Source organism: Apis mellifera, linkage group LG1 (genome assembly GCF_003254395.2).
Source record: "Apis mellifera strain DH4 linkage group LG1, Amel_HAv3.1, whole genome shotgun sequence".
Taxonomy (NCBI): Eukaryota; Metazoa; Arthropoda; class Insecta; order Hymenoptera; family Apidae; genus Apis; species Apis mellifera.
Window position 1 is genome coordinate 18,186,384 of NC_037638.1, and position 16,006 is coordinate 18,202,389.

At 37.0% G+C, this 16,006-nt stretch overlaps 1 protein-coding gene across 1 annotated transcript in view; it reads right to left on the minus strand.

Annotated features, from left to right (window-relative positions):
• The window catches only part of LOC100577522, a 215,898-nt gene extending 207,239 nt beyond the window's left edge, over nt 1–8,659 (minus strand). The window contains exon 1 of the mRNA XM_016917357.2: nt 7,890–8,659. The gene's annotated coding sequence lies outside the window, so the exon portion shown is untranslated. The remainder of the gene's footprint in view (nt 1–7,889) is intronic.
• Between the last annotated feature and the right edge of the window lie 7,347 nt (nt 8,660–16,006).

The following is a 16,006-nucleotide window of genomic DNA, read 5'->3' on the forward strand; positions in this document are numbered from 1 at the left end:
ACTGTAACGTTGCTTACTCACACCGAGATTAATTTTTTTCATCGCTACTTTTTTCCACGTACTCTTTTGTGCCACACAAAGTAACGACAAAAAAAATTGATCTCGGTATCAACAAACCAGCGTCGTCAAAAACACCGCCAGTTAATTAACGACGGTCTCAAAGTAATTTTATCACGAAACATTCCACGCGAACTTTGCACTCTCTTGCGTTCGTAATAATGTACATATACGCATCTGGTGAACTGCGCCAAGATAATGATACTTGATAAACCAATTACACTTTCCAACAGACGTGCCAACTCGTCTCTCTTCATGACACTAACTTTCGACCGAGTTAAATCCCAAAACGCGGCGCGCCGCCCTCTTCTTCCCTCAAATGAATACGAATTAAAACCTTAAACCGTTAAAAAACCTCGAAAACAGGCCGAAAACTTTGCATCCTCGAACTAAGGAAACATTAAACTTTCTCATCGTATATGAATCTACGAAATCACGTATAGGAAAGCAAGGAAGAATAGAGCGAGACCCTGTTTCGCGTTAAACAATCATATTCTGATTTGAATCGTGTGTCTCGTCACACATACACAAGGTGTGCATAATCCATTCAAACGGTACGTGTTTAGAAACCGCGTCCGATTCCCAGACAAAGCGTAATTAATTCTAAAATGAGACAGGCCACACATTGAATCGCAATTAACGTTACGTAGATCCAATTTTGCAAAATTACGCGTAGAATTATGCGAACAATGTTGTAAATGAAAACCTGCAATAACAATGTTAATTCGATCATACGTGATCATATATCCTTTCGTGATAAAGATAAGACGATAGAGAAGATTGTTGTTGGAAATTGTTATTAAACCTCTGTTTTCCTTAACTCGTTGTTTCGTCAAATTAAAATTCTATCGTGAATATTTTTAATTATTAAAATCTTTCCTCTATCCAAAATTATTCTAGATTTTTCATACATAATTCGACTTTAATTTGGACCACAAATATATCGTTAATCGATGAAAATTTTAAGAATTAAGTCTTCTATCTTTATGATAACCTGATCTTTATCAATTCTTGATCAAATATAACAAATATCTCAAGATTTTTTTATCAATTCATATCAAGAAATTATTTCAGAAAGCTGTGCATCGTGATCTCTCGTCTGCAAGGATAGTAAATTGGGAAAAGAAGACGACTAAATCGTAAAAACGCATCGTCGTGAAAATTCCATAAAAGTGAATATGCACGATTTGAATGAAATTCCGTCGAAATGATACGATCAACACATTGCGAATTGTGTCATCCAACAACAATCTTATCAAAGATTTACAAGACTCCCAGATTTTAAAGCGCATCCCGTGGGTGAAATTAAATTCATTTATCGATTCACGGTTCGCGTGTCACGTCAATCCCTCTCATCGTTAATAGAACAATAATAATAGCCCCGCGAATACGTATTATTGACTGGTACACGATGAAATTATAGGATAGGATAATTGCTGCGTGGTAATGAACGGTAATGAGAATGTTCGGTAAAATTATATTCTCGAGAGTTTTACGGTCGACACACAATGCACAATCTACCGACCACTGTGTGTCATGTAAATAATTCACGGTGTTGTAAATTATTGCTCGTAATACGAATTCTTGACATCGTAAATGACGATCTTGCGCTATCTTCCCTATCATTTCTACGAACAATAAACCTATCTATAATTTACCAATTATCCTTTGTAATTTCAGAATAATCTAATATACCTTATGATTTCTAAAACTTATTCTCGCATCTTCCTTTTCACCGTTCACGTAACATCTTACGAGAAAGCAATTTCATTAAATAGTTAATCTGCCTTATACTTTTCTCATGATTTATGAAATATAAAAACGAAAAAAAGAAATATTAACTTTATTACCAACTAATTATAAAACATTTTTCGAGGAAATTAGAAATAACGTTACATTATGTGCGAAATTAATCCAACAGTTGTATAAACAAGTTAATATCGCAATTATCATTACTGTTAATAAGAACGAGCGTAGATTAGCTTTACGTAACAAACGTGACTTCTTTTAATTCATATTGTTTTCATATTTGTATGCAATCTCGTCGCGGCGCTTTTATCCGGGCTACATTTATGCCCGGAGAAATTGCACACTCTAATTAGAAACATGGAAATACCGGGAAGTATATTTTTTTATACTCCGAGAAACTTTTCCTCTCTCGACCAATGTTTATGAAATTTTACATCACTGTCCAATATTCAACCCGAGTTCGAGTATATCTCGCGTGGAGGATAGGGTCAAGTGAAACGAGGATTTCCGAATCGAGAGGCTCGGTTATAAGGCGTTTAACTGGCGGAAAAATCGGGGCCATTTCATAAATCCATCACGAGCAGACGAACGCAAAATGATCTCGACGGTGGAACGAGTTCGACGGAATACGTGGTCGTCGATCAATTTAAAGCACGCCGTCTCCGAAGGCATTATTCTCGACAAAGAGGCAGCCAGAAACTTGCGAGTTTGGTTACCCTTAATTACACCCGGGCCCGGATGGAAAAGTTGAAATCTCAGCGTTCCCTCCCCGAGCAAAAGAAAGGGATACGAGGGAGGTGGTGGAAAGAGGGAAAGTAAAAAATCGACAGAAAGGGAAGAGGAGGGAAAGGAGAAGGGTGGATGATCGAAACGCGAGACATTATCGGCGTGTCAAGAGTTTTCAATAGTTAACGAGCTTTTGATCTGATTATCGAGGAAACTTTTCCAAGAAGTGCGACACAGCCTGCGCTCTCCAACAGCTCACCCGCGAGAGAAATGGAATATAAAGGGTATAATTTTTTTTATTAATCTGACGAAACTTAAATAATTTATAATGGCCAGATCGAGCATCGTTCTATACGGATAACTGAACAAAAGCCGTCGTATAAATCGTTATAGGTCGCCAGAAGAAGAATTGAACATCGTCAAACTACGGACGATTCGTTTGTTCCGCGCGAAACTTTCGATTTTTCCACCATCCTATTTCCCCCAACTCGACTATCTCTTCTGAAAAACGCTTTATCCCCTCCTCTCGATGTAACTTTCGATCGGAATTATTTATTTTTCTGTAGAGCCACGTTCGACGCGACACGAACCGTTCCTCGTATCGAGCCTTCTCGAGAAGAAATTCCTCTCTCCGGTTGATTCTTGGAATCGTTTCGACACGATCGTGAGACAACAAAACGGATCAACCTTTTTCCACGGGATGGGGAAAAATATGAAAACAATAAAGGAGGCGAGCCAGGATCGCGGTACGTACACATTTGTTACTTTGGTCGCGAGCGTAAAAACGGACCTGGCTCGTTTCTCAATGGCTCGCGGGTGTACAGCGGAAAAATGGAGAGATATTTCCTCTCCGGTATATGTGTTCTCGAAATCTGCAAACTTATGGAAGACATTCTAAATATGCCGCGCAATAACGTACGAGCCCTCGGTGAATTTAAGATCAGCCCTCTCCCCGGACAAAATCCTTTCGTTACGAATGCGAAATGTTTCCAATAAATGGCCGACCGATTGCTCCATTCCGAATAATACGCACGACGTTGATTATTAATATTCGTAACGTTCGTTGAAGATATGTACACGATTTTTCCCGAAACGAGTGATTTCTAGTTTTCACGATTGAAGAATAAAAGAGGAATAAAGGAAAAAAATGTCGAACTCGAATAAAGGAAATAGAGATACGTTTGTTTTATTTTTTTTTTTCATCGTTGATATCAGTTTTTGAAATAGATAGTTTTTTGTGTTTTAGAGCATTTTCCAATACTCTATATAGCAGCCAATCTTTCTCTTTTCATATTTTTTCGAATGATAGTAAAACACACATATTGGAATAAATTGAAGATTATTGTGGGAAGAATTTTAAATATAAATAACAAGGATCCTTTGGAAATCATTATTCATAAATGTTTAGGAAACAGATATTGAATATGTGTTTCTTTTCTAAATAATAATAAACAAGAAAGTACGAATTTAACATGGAAAATTTAGAGAATAACGAGTGCACGAATTTATGCACATAATAATACACACTATATCCAGCTCGATGTATAACAATTCAATGTCTATTGAAGAACCGATATGGACACCTTGAGAGAGCACGTACGTTGCGTTAATCAGCATCCTGTACAATGTGTCTTTGTCTGCACGAAATCCGCATGCCCATCGATCTGTCGGGCTAAACTCATAACGTTATGATCGACGTTATTGCAATCTGTAACTGCGAAATTGCACGCAATCGACGTGTCTAATCGACGTATCTAATCCTGTGCTACGAGACACGAATTCACAATTCAGCCTGACCTCAAAAAACCTATCTACTAGAGAATTTCTTCCAAGCAGATATCCTATTTCCACGACTTATATATAATAAATTATAATAAAACGAATCGAAATATCTCTAATATTATTTCTTTTAAAACAATTCATACGAATATTGACCTTTAAAGAAAATTCATCCCAAAATACATTCTATCATTTCGAATACATATGAAAATTTTTTGAAAAACAAAAACCGATTCGATATTTCTTTTCAAAAATATAAAAGATACCTATATCTTAATCCTAATCCTAATCCTTATTTCCATTTTAAAAAGTTTTTCATAAAAAAATTACTATTTAAGGATGCGATGATTTTTATTCCTCTACCCATGCATCCGTTCTACGTTTCCTCTTTCATATTTGTCGACACGATTGTACATTGAAAGCGGCTTGGAACAGTGGAATTGCAGGATTTGCCCATAGACAGAAACAGCCTTTAAATCGAACCGCAAGACGTCAACAGGCTGTTTGCCAGCGACCCTGGCAACCATACACGTACACGTACACGTACAAGGGCCAACTTTCTCCGTCTTTGTGATTCTACACCCGCAACTGCGCGCGTGGTCGCGATACCAGGACACGGAAAACGGTATGCGGAAAAGTATTTACATTGGGCCAAGTGTTTTTTCTCAAAGTTTACCGAGCCGGACATTGTTTCGTTTCGTGAAGAAAAAACGGGTCAAGTGGCTTTTAGTCTGACTCCCAACTTTATCGGCGTGTACACTAGGTTAAACCAGAATATCCCTTCCCTTCATCTCTTTGATGTATTCACATTTGATTCGCTAATTAAGGCTTTCAGCTAGTTCTGTACTGCTCGAACCGAGAGCGAAAAAAGTCCGTGCGTTTTCTAGATAGGAAACACGTGCTCATTATTCGCGAATGATTAAAGGAATGGCGCGGCGTCTCGTGGCTGCGAATCTCGAAGGCTGAATATCGAAAAAAAAAAAAAAAAAGAAAGAAAGAAAAGGGGGGGGAAAAAAGAAAAGGAAGAAGAGAACGAAGGAAAAAGGAAAGGAGAGACGCGAATAAAAATGTGAAGAGGCATAATAAAAAAGGGAAAAACTGATGTTTTTATATACCAGATATACGATTCGTTTTGTCTACGCGCGTATTTCCCTCGGAAAGAAATAAAATATCGACGATTTTCCGATGCGAATATAACGGGTCGCTCTGTAGCCACCGCGATATTTCACGATTCGAGACCGACTCTGTTTTTCGCATGGTTTGCATAAAATCACGAAACTCTTGTTTCTCCGATACGGCAAGAAAAGTTTCCCACGAAACGTTGATATCATTTCTGATAACGTGTCTATAGGTAACAATTTCAATTTTCCCTCCTACACTCTACTATCCTACCCACCGATACCAATATCGATCGAGACCGGATGTGCGAGTTGACCCGGATTGGAAACCCGTTCCCGGAAAACGATCTTAAAACACAAAAGAAATGAAAACGACTGTATCACCGATTTGTGGATCTGACTTTCCATTAGCGAAATAGCGTTTCTTCTTCCGTTGGTCTCCACTTCTAGATACTCCTCTCTTATTCCTTTATCCCTGTCTTTTATTCACCCCCTCCCTCCCTCCTCCTTTTTTTTCCTCCTCGATTTTATTCCTCGATTTTCGCTCGTTCTCGCTCGTGCCTCCTTTTTACCGGTCGTTTCTCCAGAAATTAAATATCGCGTAACGCGGAAACGAAAACATCGTAGCCGCATTTAAGGAAGAAATACGCGGATAATGGCACGCTATTATGTTTGGCAAGCAATAATGGCAACCAACAGTTTTATAAGAGTCGCCCCGTTACAGAATGAAGAGGAGTCTCTTTATTACGTTAAAGAACGTATACGGAGTTATACGCCGATCGCAATATTCGTGGCTCGTCGCGGAACGCGAGTTCCTAGTAAGCTTTCCTCCAAAGCAATTATTTCGTAATGAAGAAATAACGGTGTAAATCACGTTACCGGGATCGTTATCGCTCCGACCGGAATTCTAATCGTTATTGCGGAACCCAAGACGAGGAAGATGTTTTGAGGGAAAATATTATACATCCAACTCTATTATATTATGATTACGCGATAATTGGATATTTTCGTATTCACGATATTGGCTTTAATCGACTCTGAACCGTAATCGACGCGTTTCACATTTGCATGGATTTTTGTTGGTTCGAACTATGATTGATATTTTACGATTCGAGATATTTTAATTGATTCGCATTAAGTTATAAAGTTGTATGAATACACGAAGATTAGAATTAGTATTGATATCTGATAAAAAATATAATTCATATTCGATCGATTTAACGAATTATTAAAATAGGGAAAGGATTAATATGTTATATTTGATGATCGAATTTTTTTTTTATTCATCTGTGAAAATAAATAATTCAAATGTTCATTTTTGAGTAATATAAAAATATAGAGAATGCATATAATATATAAAAATAAATAAAATATCCTGAGTGATATATATTCCATATAATATTTAAAATTTATGAAATTATAATAGTGGATGAAACGAATTTCTATATATCTTTCAATTTATTTAAATATTTTAATCTGCATAAATATGTATAATAAAATTTTTAATGAATTTAAAATGAAATTTTACTCTTTGTAAAAATGATAATAAATCTCTTTTAAATAATTCATGATTTTTTTACTTTCAAATTCACGATTTGTTACATAGTAAACATATTAATCCTTTATAACCTAGATTTTCAATCTGTCGGGCGACCTCCAAAAAATGGAATTTAGACCGATTGGCACCAAATATGCGCACTTTCGATATGTGTGTCGTTATATTCCGTACAAATTAATTCGAAATCTGTTTACTTTTCTTCTTATATTTTTAATCTATGCAAAATACAAGGAAAAAATCGATAGCCAAATTTCAAAGAGCTGTCATTTTTTTAATTATCGAGTTTTTCTTTCCGAGATTTATTCTCTATACTCCCTATAAATATAGTAAAACTTGTTCTAATTAAAATTTTTTGTTTCGTTTTTCATTTTGAATAATTGAAAAAAAAATATGAAAAAACAATACATTCGAAGATATATTATTCTCAATTTGGATTATTTAAGAAAAACTAAAACTCTATTACGTTTAAAAAAGTTTAATAATTCTAATAAAATATGAGAAAAATAACTATGAAAAAAGTCATAATTTCTTTGCAAAGAAAATGCTAACATATTTTAAAAAACACGCCTTACAATAGAATACATTTTAGTTATGAACCTGCCGCGACCACTACTAAATTTCAAATGAAACGCACCTCTCTTCTTTATTTCTTTTTCTTTCGTACTTTTTTTGTTTCGCCGTCTCTTTAAAACGCCGAGTTTGCGATACGTAAAAGAATTCCTAGAATTCAGCGAAAACAATTTCTAACTTTACTATTATAACGCTCTATATCGTAAAGCGATGTTCATTTTCAAAATAAACATGGTAACATATGTTGTATACCATTCGTGAACGGAATATCACAACTTTTCCAAGAATTAATTATCCTACAATTCTACAACGCAATTTCAAATTCGACTTACCTAAATCCGTTTAAACACCTGATACCGATGCACGAGTCTCTGCATTTTGCCGGAATAACTTGAAGAATCCGTGAAAGGAGATGAAGGCCGTGCTCCACGTCTCCGCGACAAGTAGACGAAAGAAATGTCCCATACACGTCAATGGATTACATGAAAAAAAAAAAAAAATATCGTTTCACGCATTAGAAAGATTCTTTCATTGGTCACCACGAATCGAAGCTCGTACTGGAGTGGCTACACGGCCACATCGATCGCTCACATATCGATCATTTCTCAATCGATATATATCGGTGCACACGAGCGATCGTCAGATCATAAGTTATGTCATAACTGTCACCGCAAAACTAATCAAATTTCACGTTACACACAACGTCACTTGATACATTTATCACGAGTAATATAAATCTTCTTTGGATCGAGGAATACGTATACAAGTTGAAAACTGTCGTGTTTCGTCGAAACAGTATTTTAAAAAAATACAACAAACCGTAATGACGGATCGTCGCACCACTTTTCTCTTTACAAATTTTCGCACAACAGGAGAACGATCGTCGAACAAAACAAGGAACAAGTTTCGTTAATTCTCGCGTGATATCTGAATTTTGGCCAGCTGGTATCGAAATTCTCGAGACGAAGAATAGTCGATAGGCACACGGCGTGGCCCACTCTTTAAACGACCTCGTTAATCGGCGATTCTCGCGACGAGGATGAGAAGAACACCCATTCGAAAACCGTGCGCGCCGAGGATCGGGCGGTGACTGAAACCACCATCCCGTCTCGCTCACTATAATCCCCTCTCTTTCGCTCTTCCAACTCACCCCTCCTATGTTCGCGCTCGTTCCCTCTCTTTTCCGTCGACAATGAACGAAATCTTCTTTTTCTAGCCGCCTCCCCGTCTCCCTAGCACTCGTGACTTCTCTCTCACACCATCTCCCTTCCATTCTGATCGTCTCTTTCCCACCGATTACTCGCACCACTCTCTTCATCTCTCTCATACCCGATTTCTCTTATCATTTCCCTATCCTCTACGTCCTTGCGCTTCTTGCATTTAACCTATCTCTTTCTCACCCGCTAACCTCTTCCATCCTCCTCTCTATCCATCTCGGTTACAAGCGTGCATCCACCGTATAATCTGTCCTATTCCATCGCGTAACCTCACTTCTCTCGTTCGAGATACATATATATATATATGTACACCCCGACGCTTCCTCGTCGCTCTTTCGCGTTTCTCCCTATATCACGCGTGTGTGTAGCCTCTGTCTCTGTTTCTCGGTGTGCACGCGCAAGCATCCAACGGGCCAGCACAGAGTGCCACGCCTACCCCTTCTGTATATGTGCCACTGATGCGAGAGAGGCGCCTAACCTCGGACTTCCTGGAGACGCTCGAATTTGAGGCTTTTTTTTTTCCCCAGCGACACGGATCGCATCCTAATTCGCCTATCCAGGATCACAGGAACCGTACGAATCTCTTACGATCCGCCACTGATCCGCAACTTTCGAGACAATGATATAGATTCGATATTGAGTCGTCGAACGATTTCGATAATTACTGGCTTAACGAGCTTCTTAGCACGATAAATTGAAAAAGTATCGAGTATAATGGTTACGAAAATTATACCTGAGATTAAAGATTAATGAAATATAATTTGGTTTACTTTTTCTATTAATCGTGCTAATGATTTATATGTTGTCTTTCGAATGAACATGCGAGAGTAATATTATATTTTCATTGGTCTGAGAGATTGTCTGAGAGATTATCATTATTTTCGATGTAGTTTGGAATAATAAAATACGAACGTTTAGAAATTAATTTTTCGTAAGCCAAAAAAGTCTATGATCTTGCGGAAATATTACGATATTTTGAATAAAATTTACTTCGAACGATTTTGCGTTTTGAAATAGAAATGGCGCCAATTATAAGCGAAATTGAGATCAATTACGCGTCACAATTTGATTAACGAATTTCCGCGTATTCGGATAAAATTCGAATTATATATACAGTCGTTCTTTCTAATCCTATTTTTTATAACTATAAATTTATATTAAATTTTCTACACGAGAGATAACCATATTATAAAAAATGTTTCATACGTTCTGACTAGAAATCCGTATTTTTAAAACCTCATAATTAAATTTTAACAAAGCAAAAATAATAAATAATTTAAAAGTCGACTGTTCATTATAATACGTATGATCTTTTTCTATTCTTTACTTTAAATTATTATGAATATATAAAGCATTATTTTTTGATAAAAAAAATTAAACATCCACGAATCATAGATTGTTCTTGCTTCGAATATGCTTTGAAATATGACAAGAAATATTATTAAATATTAGTTTATACTTTTCATCATTGTAAATGTGTAAATATTTAACTTTTTCTTTTCATATGCTTTTGATAAATATCAAAAAGTGAAACATCTAACTAATATTCTACAATTGTTCTATAATATTCTCTATATTTATTTTTAGAAATTGAAACTATTATAAAAAAAAATTATAGAATTAATTACCGTATATGAAATAATTTTATATAAAACTTTTTCGAATAAAAAGTAATAAAGATGAACGCAAAATCGTTGGAAGTAAAATTTTTACTTTCGAATATAATTTTACGCTAACTATGTATTCTCTGTACTTAGATATTCTCCTGTATAACTTTTCTTTCATTCCATAATCTCAGATGCTATTATTTATCTTCGTTGGATGAGAAAGGGAACCATCTTTACCATTTTCACGCTTCATCCACCCTTTACTCGGAACTTTTCACTCTTTTTAGCGAAAATTGCATCGCTTTAATTACTTTAATATTTCCGGAAAAAAAGCCAAGCAGTATAAAAACGATGGCCAGGACGTGTCTTCTAAAATGCCACCACCAAGTAAAGTTACATTTTTAGCGAGACTTGAGTTTCGAGGAAAAGAAATTATTTCAATAATTTTATTAAAATAATTGTTTAACATCGTATCCTTTTTTTTACGTGTATTAACTTTACGTATTCTTATTGAAAAACATATTCAAAGGCTTCTCCGAAGACCGAAGACCAACACTGCTAATATCTTCATAGTAAACCGATACACTACAGCAATATGAACCAGTATCCGATCAAAAGTATCCAGTTACAAGATTATCGAAGTAAACCGAACGATATTAAAGTAATAACTCGAGTTTAAGCATTGCCCTGTTTGATCGCGCGAATTTTCAAAAAAAAAAAAAACGAGAAAAATTGTACGCTCGCCAATCGCGAAGTTAACTGTTCGAGAAAGTTCGATCCAGTTTTCTTTTCCCTCCAACGGGAAATTTAATTCTGTGTCACGCGCGTTCTAACTTGAACAGTTTTACACACAGGGCCGCCGCTCAGTATTCATAGAAGTTTCGGAAGCAGAATTAGTCTTCTGACAAGGGCAAGCTCGGTTGCGCGTCCCGCCTCGCAGCTGTCGTGTCATGCAAGAATTAGTATCACCGACGAAACACGCCACATTTCTGTTCCCTCTGTTTCACACCGGCGAACAAACCGCGCCCTTCGTCGGGCATTATGCATACATAAGGCATCGTGATTTCCCAGACATCATCGCGCGGCTGCTATGAACGCGCGATAAGGATCTTCCGATACGCCGACATACACTTATTGTACCATCCGAATCGTCGATCTGCACGCGATCTTACGCGCCTTTGTCTCGATCAAACGGCTATTCGCGATTATTTTCTACGCGGATAGAACTAATAATACCTACAGCAAAGTTGAATCTCCGAATTCGCGCAAGTTTTCCGCGGAAAATAAATGCTCTCGTCGGAATCGCCATCGAACCGTATCGTCCGCGAACTAGCCACCACTCAATCTCCCCCCAGTGCCAACTATGCAAAACATTTCCAATTTCCACGTATGCACCCACGTGGTAGCCATCGATGCGATAGACTTCCTTTATTCTCTGCCTTTTACCGTTCCGACCAAGTTTTCCGCATCGGTACACTACGGTTGCTCTTCCTCGTTATCGCTTTGGAAAAAGGAATAAACGTTCTGCCTTATGTACGAAATGGATCGGTAAATGTTTCGTCTGTGCGTCTCGTAACAAGAGTCAATTATTCGAGCGAAAGAGATACTTGTGCGAGGGTGCGTTTAGGATTCAAAGCTTTGAATAAACTTTTGGAATAAACTAAACCGAAGTGAAAATTTACGTTATCGGTTGATTTAAAATTCATTGACAAGCGATATTTGATTTAAAGTGTATTGAAAATTAAGTTTACTTTTGTCGTGATAATTATATATAAAATATTGATACAAATTGTACGAGATTCTTCTTTTCAAAAGAAATTACTTGCTGTCATATATGAATTAATTGTTACTTTGTTCCTCGTATTAATTACAAGTAGAAATTATTATTAACCAGTTTTAATAAGGTTGCGATATTCTCTCTTAAGTGAATATAAAATTTTTAATCGAAACGGCAAGTTTTTAATTAACCGTTAAGGGGCTGGGAGAGAGTAAATTCTAATCTTCTCTTTCCTTATTTTTCCACATTATCCCCACAGGAAGCGCGGGAAAGTATGGATATATTAATCAACGAGTCGGGTACGACGATAGAAGCCGATGTAAAGCATTCCAGAACGGGTGGAAAACAATGGACAATTAATGCACGCCATTCGTCGAGCGGAATTCCAAGAGAACTGAACTGCCGCGTGCTGCAGCCCCTTTGCGCAGAAGTTGCACAAAGGATGGGCGAATGCCATGGGTGCTCGAGGAGCCTCGTAGTCTTGATTCGTTTTTGGAAATCAACCCTTTGACTCTCATCGGTCATGTGTATGCGCAATCAAATACGATATAACAGGAATTCCACGTGGATGACTGAAATGTCTATGGTTGTGCGTTACCATTATTCTAAACGAAGACTAGAGCGGCATTAAAACATTTCATAATTAAGCTCATAGACAGTTTTTCTAAATAACTCTTTGCATTGTAGATTTAGAGAATGTCTCTTCTGAATATGTATTCAGTTTTGTGAATGAAGAAGAAATAGAGAATACCTGCGTTCTACTGCGACGAATGATAATTAATTCGTACTGTTTGCCGACTTTCTTCGTTCACGAAGAGCACAATCTTGCTCTTTCTTGAAGAAAGTCTTGTAATTACGTGTACGTTGTTCAGAAAATTATTTTTCAACAATCAAATGTACTTCACGTTCTTACGAATTTTAATTTTCTAGTTTTAATCATACTATACGATAAGGTGTTTCTGTTTCGCTTGATTTTCGAAACGTTATTCTATCACGTATCGCTCGAAAATTATGTTTTTTCGCACACCACCATTTCTCTAGTCTATAGGTAATCATGGAGCAAAAACCTTGTAGGAACTTCTGTTCAGTTTGTACGTGTCCAATTTCCTGTTTCCAGACCCTGCAAAGAGTGGGCCACGAATTTCAACTTGGGGCCAAATTGGTACGGAAACATTTGCATAACCACGGAAAACTCGCGCGTTCTATATTCTTCAATGACTCGCCACAAACACGTGACACTATTGTAAATTTGGTAAACCGTGTTACGTATCGAGGGATATGCGATTAGATCGGATATTTAAGTAAGGGTCGAAAGTCGATTACTTTTCGGCTAGAATTTCCACCACAACCAATGGCCCGGTTAATTAACGCAACTCGGGTTCATCGTATCCCGGTATTAAGTTAGAAGGAGGCACCACGGTTTATCGAAGCAAGAAAGGTATTTAAAGTTGCCTGCCACGATAATTATAATAATTACTTACAAAAGTTCCTCCCTCGTGAAAACTCGATAAAACTCAATAAACTGGATTAACCATCGGGGAGTTCGCGAGGCCGGACGCAGACTTTAGCAATTACCGTTTAAAATACGTATACAAGGCCGTGCCGATGTGTTTATTGTTTGTAACGTTTCTTCTTCATTCTTTCTTTTCTGGAAACGATTGGACGATACGGAGAAAATGATCGATCGACGTGTAATCTCGAATAACCAAACGAACTACCCCCAACGGCTACGTTTCATTCAACCCCGACGAATTAATAATGTATCACTGACTCGGTTGGTTCGTTTCTCCAAACAATCAGATAAACGTTGCCCATTAGCGTATAAATTATTCCGGAATTCTGCGCGTTTACTCGATGCGGTTGTAACCGGAAGCGAATGGCCCGTGTCGTCGAGAGGAAGGAGGATCGATTCGTGTGCATTCGAGAGAAGGACAACAAGCAAGTACGAATCGATCTCGATATCTCGATTAAATAGACCAGAGACTGGTCAAGATTTCACTCGAGATCTTCTCTACTCTTTTTTCTTCTCTTTATTTTAACTCGAACGAATTCAATTTTCTACGGTGTATCGACGTCGACGATCTCGTGGCGTTAACTTTTTTTAAAGAGCAAAAACTCGGGCTTTGATAAAAAGTTAAGATACTTCAAATATACGTGTATCTTTCGCTCATTTGCTGTATCCATGATATAAAAAATTGTAATTTATAATAAAAATTATTACTAAACACCTATATTTTACATTTGAATAATTTTAATAACTTTTTTGAAGGCCAAATAAATTTTCGAATATGAAATTTGAAATTTTGAAAGATTCAGAAGGATTGAAGAAAGAAGTTATAACATCTCATATATATTTATATATTTGGACAAATTTATTAACTTGATGATGTCGCGTATCATTCTAATGGTTAAAGCAGACCGTGACAAGTTGCGTTTATTGAATACCCGGTGTACAGTGTTGGTACGCACCGTCAACCCTCATAATTCCCGTATCGAGGGCAGCAGTAATTTCCAAAATCATAGCTTCTAGTTTGGGAATAACAGGCTCGACGTGAAACTCTGGTTTCCCTTGGAAATGGTGGATAGTGCGTGCACAAGCTGGTTCTCTCTGTACGAGAAAGTCTGGAGTCGGATGCACGAGAAAAGAGAACGCACGTGTCCGGTTTATCAAAAAGTCCCTTTCGTCCCTCCTTTTTTCGCCGAGAGGGAAAAGAAGACCCCCCCGAACAGAAGATTCTACGAAACCCCAGGACCTGGCCTTCTGTTGCCGTTAGTACGTACTTTGCATTTATCGTGTCGAAGACGTGGCAGATTCGTGCCACTTCCGGAAACTGTGTTCAATATGGACGGAAATCGAAGTATGATTGAACGACTGGTTTCACGAGACATGCCTCGTAAATCAAGAAATTGTCTTGATATTAGAAGAATCATCGGAATATAGGAGATATTTTCTTCATGAATATTACTTTCTATGATATTTATATAGCTAGTATCGTTTAATTTATTAACAATTATATTTCCTAACGCGAATTAAAACGAATGTTTTCTTATTGTTTTTATATTCGAAGCTAGCGAAGGAAAAACGTTTCCTAGGAGCGTGAAATTAATTTATTTATAAAAATTTTTTACGCGAAATCTCATTTGAAAGATGAGCTAACGTAAAATGTCACTGGAACCGGAAATATACACGCGTAGTGAATTTATCATATACCGTGTGTAAAAGAAAATAAAAATAATTTATTAAAATATTACGACAAGTAACATGTACGTAACTTCGCGAAAATTAAAATAAAAAAAAGAAAAATATCGAATATCTCTACAGCATTTTATTTTGAATTCACAACGAAACGATTAACATAAATTTTCCCATATCCTCAAAGTTTTACGTCATGGTTGATAGTTTTGCATTCTTGATTAAAGACGACATAATTCGCCTACTTGAATCTGAATTTCCCATATTTTTATTTTTTTTAAACTTTTGGTTTTTAATTTCTTACGTGGTGTAAGTAAAGGATTAACAAAATTTATACCACGTAGAACTAGAAGATTGCTCAAAAAGAACGATTTGATCGTGAAATGTATGGTACTATCATCTCACCTCCGAACTAGGGGTTGCTTTTCGTGTTCAATTTCTGGCGGAAGTTAGTCACACGCAAAAACTGCAGCGTGTCGCATCGCCAACTCGAAATAGGTCGCGCGTCAAACGTATTTCGTCGCGGGGTTTGTACTAGTCCCTTGAATAGAAATGCATATGTTTAAAATATATATACCTTTGTATAAAAACAAGTCGTCGCAATTTCTGCGTCGATGTCTCTTTCTCTCCCTCTCCCTCCCCCCTCTCCCTCTTG